The sequence below is a fragment of the Carlito syrichta genome, unplaced genomic scaffold (assembly GCF_000164805.1).
Source record: "Carlito syrichta isolate Samal-C Ts95f unplaced genomic scaffold, Tarsius_syrichta-2.0.1 Scaffold306749, whole genome shotgun sequence".
NCBI lineage: Eukaryota > Metazoa > Chordata > Mammalia > Primates > Tarsiidae > Carlito > Carlito syrichta.
The window spans coordinates 657,589-670,857 of NW_007250845.1; the positions used below are offsets into that span (position 1 = coordinate 657,589).

General features: G+C 55.1%; 1 protein-coding gene across 3 annotated transcripts in view; it reads right to left on the reverse strand.

The window, feature by feature from the left end:
• The window catches only part of CHST11 (carbohydrate sulfotransferase 11), a 157,988-nt gene that overhangs the window by 113,044 nt on the left and 31,675 nt on the right, over positions 1-13,269 (reverse strand). The window contains exon 1 of one of the 3 annotated variants that reach the window (XM_008063332.1): positions 7,160-7,221. The exons of the other annotated variants lie outside the window; for them this stretch is intronic. The gene's annotated coding sequence lies outside the window, so the exon portion shown is untranslated. Of the gene's footprint in view, positions 1-7,159; positions 7,222-13,269 lie in introns of those variants that run through there. 3 annotated transcript variants of the gene reach the window in all.

Here is a 13,269-nt window from a genome sequence, read left to right on the forward strand (position 1 = left end):
ATGATTTTGTCATTTAAACCTGCTTTTTATCAATTTATTGAGATTTAATTTACATACATGTTACCCATTTTAAGTGTACAGTTTGCTGAGTTTTAGGAAATGTAAGGTAAGTTGCATTTATGACAGAAACCACCACCACACCCAAGTTTGAAGTCCTTCTCATGGTGGCCCTGCAGTCTGTCATTGTGTTGCTTGGCTACACCCTACAACCAATCTCTTATCACCACGGTTGTGCCTTCCAGCATTTCAGACAAATGAAGTTATGCAGCTTGTAGCCGTCCGAGTCTGGACTTCTTCACCGAGCACTGAGTTTCTGAGTCTCATCCTTCATGACCCATGTGGCTGTAGTTAGTCCTTTTTGGTGGCTGCATAGTACTCTACTGCATAGACATACCACATTTCACATGTCCACTCAGAAGTTTGTGGACACTTGGACTGTTTCCAGTTTGGGGCCTTTATGAATAATGCTATGAATATTCATGTACAGTCTTTGTGCAGTGATCAGCTGTTTTAAAGTAATTTGGCCATCTTAATCTTCAACCTGCAATACATGAATATATCCTAATATTGTTTAAACTGTGTGAACTGACACCAAAAATGTCGATAAGGGGTGTGTGGCTCCAGACCTGTATCTCAAAGTACATTAGTCAGAAGTTCCTGCCACACGCCCCGAATGGCATAAATTCTAACAAAGATCCTAGAAAGACACATGCAACTCTGAGGACCCCAGTCCCTGCAAGCCACCAAGCCGCACGGCAGCAAGACCAGGAAATGCACAGTGACACTGACATTTGCAAGCTCCCCTCTCCCAGACTGACATTTCTAGAAGAGACATTCTCAGCTCGGGTGCTGGGAAAAAAGTCACACGTGTGGCTTTTGGGATCTGTGCCTGCCGCTGGTATTTGGGATTTGTTAAACTCAAAAGCCACTGCTCTTAGCGGACTGCCTGTACCTGTCGGGTTTGAGAAAGCAAAAAAACCAAAAACCTCCCCCCAAAACGAAACCAAACCAATAAAAACCAGCTGGAAACTGGAGTTATAGCCACAAAAGGAGTTGTGAGATCAAGACTTGCTCAGACTGGGCTCGTTGGTTCAGCCTGTAATCCCAGCACTTTGGGAGGCCGAGGCAAGCGGATTGCCTGAGCCCCAGGTTCGAGACTGGCCTGGGCAACTTGGTGAGGGCTCATATCTATAATAAATCAAAAATTAGCCAGGTGTGGTGGCGCGTGCCTGTAGTTCTGGCTACCTGGAAGGTTGAGGCGGAAGGATCGCCGGAGCCCAGTAGGTCGAGGCTGCGGTGGCCAGGAGCGGCCACTGCACTCAAGTCTGGGCGACAGAGTGAGACTTCAACTCAAAAAAAAAGACTTGTTCAGATGAAGAAGCTCCTGCAGGTGAGCTGCATGTGTTCACTGGAGGTTTCCACCAAAGCCACACAGGCCAGGGAACCTCAGGCAGATGTCCACACCCGCACCTCTCCAGGGTGACCGGCTCAAGGAAGGAGACACTCCTGGGACTCACCCCAGCCCTTACCTCGAATATACTCGACCCACCTCAGAACACATATTCCCTGTGTCACGAGCATGGTGGGCTCTGGCAGTTCAAGCAGGGGTGGGATGCTACCAGTCCCTTCCGACCCCTTTTACCCCTCCCCGTCGGGGTGGGGTGGCATGGGCTCAGGCTGAGATTCGTGGCTGACCCAGCCCTGCAGTCTGCTGCCAAAGCTTCACTTTAGTCAGGCCACCTTCCCTCTTGGGTTTTTCTTTTCTTTTTCTTTTTTTTTTCTGAGTTGGAGTCTCACTCTGTCGCCCAGGCTGGAGTGCAGTGGCACACTCCCGGCCACTGCAGCTTTGACCTGCTGGGCTCTGATGATCCTTCCGCCTCAGCCTTCCAAGGAGCCGGAACTACAGGCGCGCACTACCACACCCTGCTCTTTTTAATTTATCATAGAGACGAGGTCTCATCAAGTTGCTCGGGCTGGTCTCGAACCTGCGGGCTCAGGCAATTCACTCGCCTCAGCCTCCCAAAGTGCTGGGATGACAGGCTGAGCCACCAAGCCCGGCCCTCTTTTTCTTTTAATTCAACCTATAGAAAGAATGCATTGTACAACTTCACAAACACACCCATGCACACGCACAGAAGGAAACAAAAGTATAATGAAACAACACTTGTACCTTCCACACGGGACGCCTTCCAGCTTGTTTTGTTCTGCAATCTTTTTCTCTCTTCCTCTTTTGTCTTCCGGCTACTTCCCACTCTTTCTTCTCCCTTTGTCCTTCCTCCCTCCTCCTCCTCCTCTACCCTTCCCCTTCTTCCGAAGTGGGCAATGACCCACCAGACTGATTGTACGAAGAATCACAGGGTCACAGCACATGCCAGGGAAGCCACTGCCCCACTGAGAATCCCGAGTCCCGCAGCTCCACCTGCTGAGAGCCCACTGAACGCCAGGACCTGGGCCAGGTGCTGACGGGAGGGTGGAACACGCTGACTGACAGACATCCCTGTCCCCATGGAGGTTCCAGGCTGGGAGGGCCCTGGACATAGAAAGAGAAGTGCAGGGAGCTTGCATGGAAAGGGGAGAAGGGAGGACGGACTCTTGTGCTGGGTCCTGCTTGAGGGGGGACCAGGCCGACCCAGGGCACATACACGACTGGGTGGGTTGAAGGCCAGAGGGAAAAGAGTCCACTCGAAGGGAACAGCACCTGCAAAGTCTTGGAGGCAAGAAAATACGCATCCCGTGTGGGGAAGAAGGTCAGCTTGGAGAGCCAGGGTGGAGGGCAGGCGGGGCTCGCTGAGGGCATCGTGGATCCGGCTAGAAGAGTTTATTCTAAGTGCGACAGGAAAGCAGCCACAGACAGGTCTCAAGATTTCAACCTGGATACAGTTTGGGCGTTTTGTAGCCGAGGGACTCACTTAAAAGCAAGACTTTGGAGATTAAGTTAGTCACCAAGTATTTATTCTTGCAGAAGATTATACTGTCTCTTATAAAAACCAGGCCCAAGATCATCTATTCCAGGACAAGTGAGCAAAAAAAAAAAAAAAAAAAAAAAGCTTTTTTTAATGAAAGGAAAAGACAACAGGAGTTGCTGTAGTAGCTAACTTTTATTATTATATGGGTCACACTCTAAGTGTGATTATTACGGCAAGACCATGAGCTAGATACCGCTATCACCCCATTTTACAGGTGAAGAAATTGAGGCACAGAGAGGTTAAGTGACTTGCCCAAGGCCACGCAGCCGGTGAGTGGCAGAGCCAAGGTTCATATCCAGGCTCTTAAACACTATATGACAGCACCAATTAAACAAATAGCCAAAAAAATCGAGCATCAGAGAAATAAAGGGGGCTGTTTCTTTCTACATCTTTACCTGAATTGGCCGTGAAAGGTATCACAGAGAGGGGCGGGGTACCAGAGTGCATCTACAGGGTCAACAAGCACTTTTAGAGAAGCTTCAGGCACCTTGGAGGTTGACAGAGAGGACGTGGGAACAGATGTGTGGAAGGGTCAGAGGACGGAGACCCGGGGAGGCTCTGGTCCAGCCTTTCCTTTCCCGGACTCCACTGTCCTTCCTTGCAAAGCAAAGGGTGCCCGTGAGGCTCCCTTGAGTCAGACTGTTATCCAGTCTGGCCTAAGGAGAAGGGGCGGGATTGGGAGGAGATAGGGTCAGAGTCCCTGAGGACACTGAGCGACCCACTGAGGATACGGAGGCCAGCAGCCTCCACCACTGCCCTATGTACAGCCTGGATCAGCCCCCGGCTGCTCTAGGCCTCAGCGACCACATCTGAAAAACGGGGGTGGCCTGTAATTCAGGCTACTCGGAAGGCTGAGGTGGAAGGATCGCCGGAGCCAGGCAGGTTGAGGTTGCAGTGGCCGGGAGCGGCCACTGCACTCCAGTCTGGGCGACAGAGTGAGACTCCAACTCAAAAAAAAAAAACAAAAAACGGGGGTGGCCGTGGTCACAAGCCACAGAAGCCCAGGGCACGCTCTTGGCACACCATACACCCAGTCCGTGTTAACTATTATGATTACCAAACTGCACCGGAACCCACGACCCATCCTGCCCAGAATGAGAACCACGCGGACCAGTCATGAATGGTACTTTCTAAGGCGGCATCACTTGTTGGCCTGGGAGCTGCTTGGTTTGGGGTTTTAGTTACGACGGGTACGTGACAGTTGTTTGTGCTAGGACTTGATCACCTGCAAGATCTTCTCCGCCGAGAGCTCACCAAGCCAGCCCCACACCGTGGAGACTGGCCACCAATTCAGTTCACCTGAGGACGTTGGCCCTGGTGAGCTCCTCCCCCATCAAAGGAAGGGACAGGAATGAGCAAAACTCCGCCGAGGCTGGAGCCGGCAGATGTGGTCACAGACACATCCCAGGCCGCTGCCGTGCCTCCATGGGGCCATCAACACGGCCGTTTCTTGTCCTGCTCACGGACGCGCTGCAGCTGAACTGGGTGGGCCAGGTGCTCCTGCCGGGTCTGCCCCGAGCCCTCTCCCCAACCCGCGATGAGATGCCGGCTTGTGAGACGACTGATGGACCCCTCCGGTCCGTGACAGGCAGTGCCAAGCCACTAGAGGCCCTGGCTCGCGCTACCGATGACCAGGGAGCCTTTGTGGAGGACGGGACCTGGAAGCCCTCATTTTGGTGTAAAAGTGGGCTCTTAATTCCTGAAGACATGGAGATTCCAACCCCCAACCCAATTGTCTTTCATGGACGTCGGCTACTCACAGGCCATGGCAGCTAGATGGGGGGATCGAGCCGTGGTGGGGGGACCCTGGAGGCTGGGGGGAAGCAATCACCTAACACTCTTGTGACAAAGGACAAGCCACAATGGGGCCAGGTACAGAGGCAGGACAAGTTTTCGCTTCCCTGCTCCGGTTCCCCAGAGAGGAAGGCCTCAGGTCTTCTCCCCACCCACCCACACCCCCTCCTGCCCTTTATTCTTCCTTCTGTCTCCCTCCTTCCTCCCAGGGACAGGACCGCTCACCCCACTCATCGGCCCTGATGGGAATACGCCCCAAATTCTGCACCTGGGAGCCTGGTTTGCCTCACCCTAGTCCGGCCCGTTCCCTCCCTCCGGCCCTCGCTCGACAAACAACTGAATACACGAATGAGTGATTGAATAAATGAAGGAGTGAACAGCCCCGGAGCTAAGTGGAACAAGTGCATCCTGTCAGCAGGGCGTGGGCTCCCCAGGAAGTCCGTGGGGTCTGAAGCCACATGAGCAGGAAGCAGCCAGGCCGGGGTCAAAAGCAAGAGTGGTGACTCGGGGTTGCTCGACCCATCTCAGAACAGGGGTGACCCCTCTCGACACCTGATGAGGTGGTGGTCTCAGGGCGAGGTCCCGTCACGGTCACCTGGTGGGACACACGTGGTGTAAAACGACCCCAGGAGGCGGTGAGAACAAAAAATACACCGATGCTAACTCTGGGTTGTGAGTCCACTGTGCCTCTTTCTGACCTGGTAAGCACAAATTAGGCTTGGGGGGTGGGCAGGGATCTGTCGTGTGAGACAATCTCTCGGCTTTTTTCCCTTCCATTGTTGTCAATAACTCTTCATGGCCAAACCTCAGATTTGTGCTTTTTTTTAACTGGTAAAACCATTCTCTTCCACCTGGTTTTACTATAACATTCAGGAAAAGGAATAAAGGTCACCCCTTTAAAAAAACAATTCACAGAAGCTGAGAGGAAAAGTCCAGGAATGGTACAAGGTGGGGACCCACAACCAACGACAGCCAAAAGCCTTTGCTGCCCTAAGGAGCTCTAGAGCTCTCCCGGGACCAGCACCGGGCCTGGCTGGCCGACGCCCAGCCAGCTCCGGGCCCTGTGTCCCTCTCACGGGCTGTGACCCAGTCCCGAGGAGCTAATTCCACGCGATGACCTCTGGGTTCCCAAGGAAGGGGCAGCCGCCTCGGAGCACCCCAGCCTCGAACGGCAGCCATCAGCCAGAACTGCCTTTCGCTCTCAAAGAGCCCACAGAGAGCCTACGATGCGCCAGGGACCTACAGCAAGGTGGCCCACGAGACAGACATAGGCCTGTCCTCAGGGAGCTTCCAGTCTAGTGGGCAAGCCGTGTTCACAAATCAATCGCTGAGGAATTTCTCATCCTCCACACAGCTGTGATGCATGTAGGTCGCGAGCCCCACGAGGACCGGGATTCGTGTCTGTTTTGTTCGTTGCTACATCACCAGTGCCCATGACAGAGCCTGGCGCATAGTAGGTGCTCAAGAAGAGTTTGCTGAATGACTCTGCCACCAAAGAGAAAGGCAGGGAGAGCACAGGAGGGGGCCTGGGCCAGCGGCGGGTAGCAGGGACCCCGACGAAGACTATGGAGGAGGCTCCGGCCCGAGGGGTGTGTGAGGGTGATGGAAGATGCCCCATGGGATGGGACGGAGGGCTGAGACGGGCCCAAGGTGGGCGGGGGCCAGATGGCACAAGCCACCTCCCGGGGCTCTTTGAAGCTGGGCCACAAAGGAAAAGGCATTTCAAGATAAGACAGGGGGTGGGAGGGGGCTCCCCCCCCAGTCTCTCCCCTTCCAACACCGCCAAGTAATTAAACACCACTGGGTGATATATCTTCACGGAATAATATGTGCCTTCCTTTAATCGCTTAATAGAAGGCAGAGAGGAAATCGTGAATTATTGGCCCAGATGGGATATTTGTCTGAGAAGAATTACGAGCCGGCATCAGGCGCTCCCCTCGGTGCCGGCGCAGCTGAATGTCCAGGGCACGAGGTGCAGCAAGACATGACACCGGGGACAGCCCTGGGCCGGCTTCCCGGCACTCGGCGCGTGTTCCCGGAGGAAGAGCCATCACTGCCCGCCCACCCACAAGCGCTCTGGGAAATGAAGCAGGGCCTCAGCCTGGTGAGTCAATGACAAAGCAAAGAGCCTCCCTGGAGGCTGGGAATGGGGGAAGGGGGGGTTGCCACTGCCACCCCTCCCCCTCGCAGAGGACCACCACCGGCCCTGTCGCAGCTCCAAAGGAGGCTTCCTAGTGTCCACGATGGCGCCCGTGTTCTGGGCCACCAGTGTGGTGTTCCTGGGCTCCTCCTGGGAAGGAGTGAGGGGGAGTGTGCACTCCCACGGCGGACCATCGGACTGTCAGCGGCCCAGGCAGCCGAAGGACCGAACGGCCTGGGGTCATTTCAGACAGACAAACCTGGAAGAGGGTCTATAGCTGGACTCCCGATGCCCAGTGGTGGACTCTTAGATGACACTGCATCCCCAAGCTGGTTGTCAGCACCTCCTGCGAGCAGCCTGGGACAGGGACGGGGCCCAGCACATGGAAGCCTCCTGCGCTGAGCACAGGTGGGCACTTGCTAAGTCAACAGAAGCCCGTCACCCGCCCCCAGCTCTGCTCAAGCCAGCCCCGGCTGCTGCAGTCCCCACCTGTCCCACACCTGACTGCTCATCCATAGCTTGGGGCAAAACAAAGAGCCCTGGGCTGGAACCCAGGAGGCCCATGGCCCCCCACCCTGCAGGCGGCAGGGACCCCGGAACGGGCTCTGCTTCACGGCCCAATGCGCGGCACGATGCTCTGAGCTCCGTGCTAAAGAGTCAGCCCTGCAGGGAAGGGTGGGCGCCGCGCCTGCCTTGGGGTCCATCCCCGATGGCTGCCTGAAGCCGGGTTCTTCAGGGCAAGGGCAAAGGGGCTGGCCTCCTGGGCATGGGGCCCTGTCGGAGAGGGGCTTGTGCTGGGTTTCAGGCTCTGCGGTCCCGTCTTAAAATTCCCAGTCATTTTTCAACAAGCGGCCCCACACTGTCAGGCATGCCCGGGCCTTGCAAGTCGTGTGCCGGTCCCTGGAGAGCACGGGATGGGGAGAGGCCTGCCAGGATGTGATCTCAGGTTTCATGCCAGGCTCCCACCTGACCCCGTGGGAGCTCGGGTGCCTAACTCCACTCCCCGAACTTGCGCGGACTTGTGGCGAGGGGCGGGGCTGCCGGCTGCCGGGAAGAGGTGCCTTTTCCAGTTCTTTCCCCTCTCTGGGCACCCGAGAAGCAGTTTCAGCAGCCCGAGGTGGCCACAGAAAGCACGTCACAGGGGCTGCCCTGAGGAGCAAAGCACAGACGCTGGGAGACAGAAAACCCACCAGGGGCGTGAGGGAGCCCAAGCAGGGCCAATGGAGCCACTACCACTGTCAAGAAAATCAGCTGAGCCAAATTCTCGGATATCAGAGGTGACATCTAAGGAAGAGGGAATGACAAGCTCCGTAATCCATCTGATTACAGCAGCGGGAGATCCTTCCTGAGAAATAAGCGTTTCGACCCAGCCCCTGCCGGTGGCGTCCCCAACATGCCACCATGGTCCCGCATCATCCACCTACCTTGTGGCGTCCCCACACTAGCTGACGGCACCCCAGCTGACGGTTTGGAGCCACAAACCGATTCCTAACACTCTCCAGCAAGAGTACGCTGTCACTGGCCCAGTCCCAGCCGGTGCCCCCTGGCCACACGGCCCCAGTCCGGCTCAGCTGCCAGGAGTCCCCCGGGGTGGCCAGAGCCCTGTCCCCAAACTGCTCCACCTGGGATCCTGTTTCAAGAGAAAGCCTACCCCTGGCCAGACGTGAACTCGGGGTCCGCTGCTTGCAAAAGCTGCCAAATGCCCACTGGCTCTCGCTCTCCTACTTGGGACATTGACCTTGATGAAAATCCCCGACGGAGAGGATGGCTAAGCTTTCCAGAGGGACGAGAACATGACTCTCGTCTTGGAAAGGGACGTTCTAAAGAGAGCAACTAAAACAGGACACGCAACACCCACTTACACCCCATGTGAGCGACTTGGGCAGGCTCCCGGCTGCCTCCCACTCCGCACCCGGCAGCCTCCCCTTCCATAGGGCCGATCTACCAAGTGGTTGACGGGTTCTGGTCTCTTCTTCCCCGTGGGCTGCTTCTCTGATCTCACGCCCAGCCAGTGGGTGGACTGCATATGGAAGTGTGGGTCCCCCCAGTGTGGTCGGAGGTCAACCGTATCTTCCCGGTTGTAACTGCAAACGTTTATTGAGTCCGCACCACCTGCCAGGAACTGTCTTGAGCGCTTTCCATCCATCAACTCAATGAATCTTTACAACAAATCCTGCCACAGATGAGGTCACAGGGGCACAGAGAGGGGAAGCAACTTCCCTGAGGCCTCACAGCTAGTGTGCTAGGTCTCTGGGCTTCCTGCTCTGGGGAGGCCTACCTGGCATAGCCCTCTCCCCTTGAATGTGGGCAGGACCTGGGAATACGACGACATCACATTGCACGGCAAAGGGATTTTGCAGCTGTAACAAAGAGCCTCAGGTCTGCTGACCACACGTTTGTCAAAAGGAAAATTATCCTGGGCGGGCCTCACCTCCTCAGGTCTTAAGTACAGATAATCCCCGACGTACGATGGTCTGACTTAACAGATTTTTGACTCAGCACACTCAGTAGAAACTGTACTTCAAACTTTAAATTTTGATTCAAAATTCGTGATAATAACTTTACTAAAACAAACTTTGGGTTCGACGATCGTGCCCCACGGGAGGCTGATGGAAGTGCCCTGAGCATGTTTCGGGTAGGCTGGGCCAAGCTGCGATTTGGGTAGGTTCGATGTAGTAAATGCGTTTTTGACTGAATGATCGTTCTCAACTTGCGATGGATCGACGGAGATCCGGGTTCGTCGCACGTCAAGGCACGCGTGTGGATTTTTTTTTTTTTTTTTGGTGAGTTGGAGTCTCACTCAGTCACCCAGATTGGAGTGCAGCGGCCGCTCCCGGCCACCGCAGCCTCAACCCGCTGGGCTCCGGCGATCCTTCCGCCTCAGCCTTCCGAGTAGCCGGAATTACAGGCACGTGCCACCACGCCTGGCTGATTTTTTTTTGATTTATTGTAGAGATGAGGTCTCGCTGCCCAGGCGGGTCTCGAACCCGCGGGCTCAGGCAATCCACTCACCTCAGCCTCCCAAAGGCGCGGGATTACAGCCACCGAGCCCGGCTGCATGTGGATTTTAAATAGGGCGTAGTCTTCTCTGAACACAGAGCTTGCTCTCCTGGCCTCAAAGAGACAAGCTCTACAGCTAAAAGGAAATGAAATCTGTCACCAATCATGTGAGCTGGGCAGATCCTGAGCTCCACAGGAGACCAGCCCGGTGAGACCCCGGACAGAGGACCTGCCGAGTGACACCCGGACTCCCGGCTCATGGAAACTGTGGGATACAAAAGTGTGCTGTTGCAAGCGGCTAAGCGTAACTTGTTACCCAGTAATAGAAGTAAATACAGCGAGCGAGAGGCAGGGCTGAAATCCACACTCCAGGCAGCCCAATTCAAGAATGTTCTCGTTCTCAGTCCCTGTGAAACTTGCTCTCCTAGACCTTCAAAAATGAGGCACTGTGTAGACTGGGCAGAAGATTCCGCTCGTAGATGCCTGGGGTACCCCAATCCTCACTCCGAGGCTCTTCTACCAATCCTCCCAAGTTTCAGGCACTCTGTTAAGAACAAAGCCGGCCCAGAGGCGGACGGCATGGCATGGACCTCGGCATCTACAGTAGGCAAGAGCTGAAAAGGAGGGGCCAGGTCCTATGGGGACACGCAACCAGCCCTGGAAAGCCCTTGGCCCAAGGCTGAGCAGGGGTCAGACAAGCGGAGGTAAGGCAAGAAGGAACAGCGTGTGCAAAGGCCCGGTGGCAGGAATAAGCAAGTACACGGAGGCTCTAAACTGAGACTGAGGGGCTGGCAGGGAGGGCGGGGGGCCTGCAATGCGGCTGGGGGGTGGGGGGTGCAGACGAAGTCACGCTGCTCGTCACAGTTGATGCAGAGCCTTTCCGGCAAAGGAACTCACGCCACGTTACCCCGGACAACGGAAACACATTTCACTGAGCAGCAGTGGCCCAAAGTCAAAATTTCTGCTTTCTGAGAAAGAAACTGGAAATGCTTCCAAGCTCAACAAGCTTTGATAGGCGCATGTTGTGTCTGACAGCTGAAAATAGAAATCCTTTGCCCTTTTTCTTTTCCTGAATGTTAAAAATGGAGCCCCCAAGAGACGGTCTGGGCATGTGTGGTCAGCGTGCCTGTGGGGTGAGGGGGCACCTGTCAGCGCACGTGAAGCTGGAGAAAAACCCTTAAAGGGAACACAGGGCTCACAGGACCGCGGGGACCAGGCAGGACAACTGCAGTCGTCCCGTCTCCGGATCTCGGGTTTAATGGCAAATGTTGGGGCCCGGAGACACATCAGGGAGTGTCCCGTGACTCCTAAGAGCCCTGGCGGATGGAGACTTAGAGCACCATGCCCAGCAGCAGGGAAAGGGTGAGGGCGGAAGATGGCTGGGGGCTGCATCCTGCCGCTGTCACCTGCCAGCTGTGTGACCAAAGGCAAGTTATTAACCTCTCTGAGCCTTGGCCTCATCACCTGTCAGAGGGACTGTCTGCCTTATGGGACTGTGACGTTTGAAATCCTGTGTGTGACGCACCAGAATAGCACCCGGCAGAGGACGTGTCCAAGAACTGTGAGCAGCAACTATTACTACCGGCACTGTTCCTGCTGCCTATTATTCCCACCACCACTGCCTCCACGCCACGTATAGGGCAACTGACTTTATGCCGCAAAGACACCGTGAGAATAAGCCTGAATCTTCCACAGTCCTGGCCCCAGTTAAAGATGCGTCATTAGGAGAGAGGCAGCAGACCCCAAGCACTTGGGCGTTTGTTCTGTTTCTGCCGGCCATGGCTGTGGTGGAGAGAGGTCCCCAAGTCCCGAGGCCAAGGGACACACAGCAATTTTGTCCCTCTCACCGGAGTCTGGACGGCTCCCTAAACCACTGTCCACCGCAGTCTGGTGCTCCGTAGGCCTGAGTTCCAGGAGAGGACATGCTGAAAAGACATTCCAGTCCACGGGGCAGGGGCCGTTTGATTTAAACTAATAAATAGGTTGGCTAAAGAATCAACACGCTCCTACCACGTGACCTGGCAATCATGCTCCTTGATTGACTCGAAGGAGCTGGAGACTCACATTCACACAGAGCCATGCACACTGATGCTTCTTATAGCAGCTTTAATTCAGAAATGCCAAAACCTGGAAGCACCCAAGATGTCCTCCAGTCGGTGAACAGGTAAACTGTGGCACAGCCAGACAATGGAGCATCACTTAGCAATAAAAAGAAAGGAAAAGACACATAGAAGACGCAAATGCGTGTCACGAAGTGAGAGCAGGTCATCTGGAAGAGGCCGCACACTGCCTGGCTCCCACTACATGGCGTCCCAGAAAAGGCCAAACTACGGGACCGTCAAAAGATCTGGGACTGGGGGAGGGATGGACAGACGCAGAGGACTGCGTCTCACTCCGTCGCCCAGGCTGGAGTGCAGTGGCACGCTCACGGCCACCCCAGCGTCGACCTGCTGGGCTCCAGTGATCCTTCCGCCTCAGTCTTCCAAGTAGCCGGAACTACAGGCGTGCACTACCACTCCTGGATAGCTTTTTATTTATGGTAGAGATGAGTTCTTGCCAAGTTGCCCGGGCTGGTCTAGAACCCACAGGTTCAGGCAATCTACTCGCCTTGGCCTCCCAAAGTGCTGGGATTACCAGCATGAATCACCACGCCTGGCCCTGATTTGTTTTTTTAACAGACTTGACTTTTTAGAGCAGTTCTAGGGTCACAGCAAAACTGAGCAGAAGGCACAGAGATTCCCCGTTCACTTCCTTCTCTGCCACCACACATGCGGGAGCTCCACAATGTTAGCCTCCCCCGCAGAGTGGTGCATTTGTTGCAGCCGATGAACCTTTGCTGACGCACTGTCACCCAGAGTCCATGGTGTTCGTGGGGGCTCAATCTCAGTGTTGCACACCCTGTGGGTTTGGACAGATGTGTAATGACGGGCATCCGCTGTCCTAGAATCGTACAGTAATGACGGGCGTCCACTGCCCTAGAATCGTACAGAGTGGGCTCACTGCCCTTCACGTCCTCAGGCGTGGTGGCTCACGCCTGTAATCCCAGCACTTTGGGAGGCCGAGGTGGGAGGATTGCTTGAGCTCAAGAGTTCAAGACAGCCTGGGCAACATAGTGAGATCTCATATCTACAAAAAACAAACAGACAAAAAAGAACAAACAATTAGCCAGGTGTGGTGGCCCACGCCTGTGGTTCCAGCTGCTCAAGTGGCTGAGGTGGAAGGATCACCTGAGCCCAGGAAGTCAAGGCTGCCGTGATCGCCGGGATCACACTGCACTCCAGCCTGGGTGGAACAGAGCGAGTCCCTGACTCAAAAACAACAAAACCGACAACAGTCACATGGAGTCTCCCAGGAAGCATGGCATTTGCA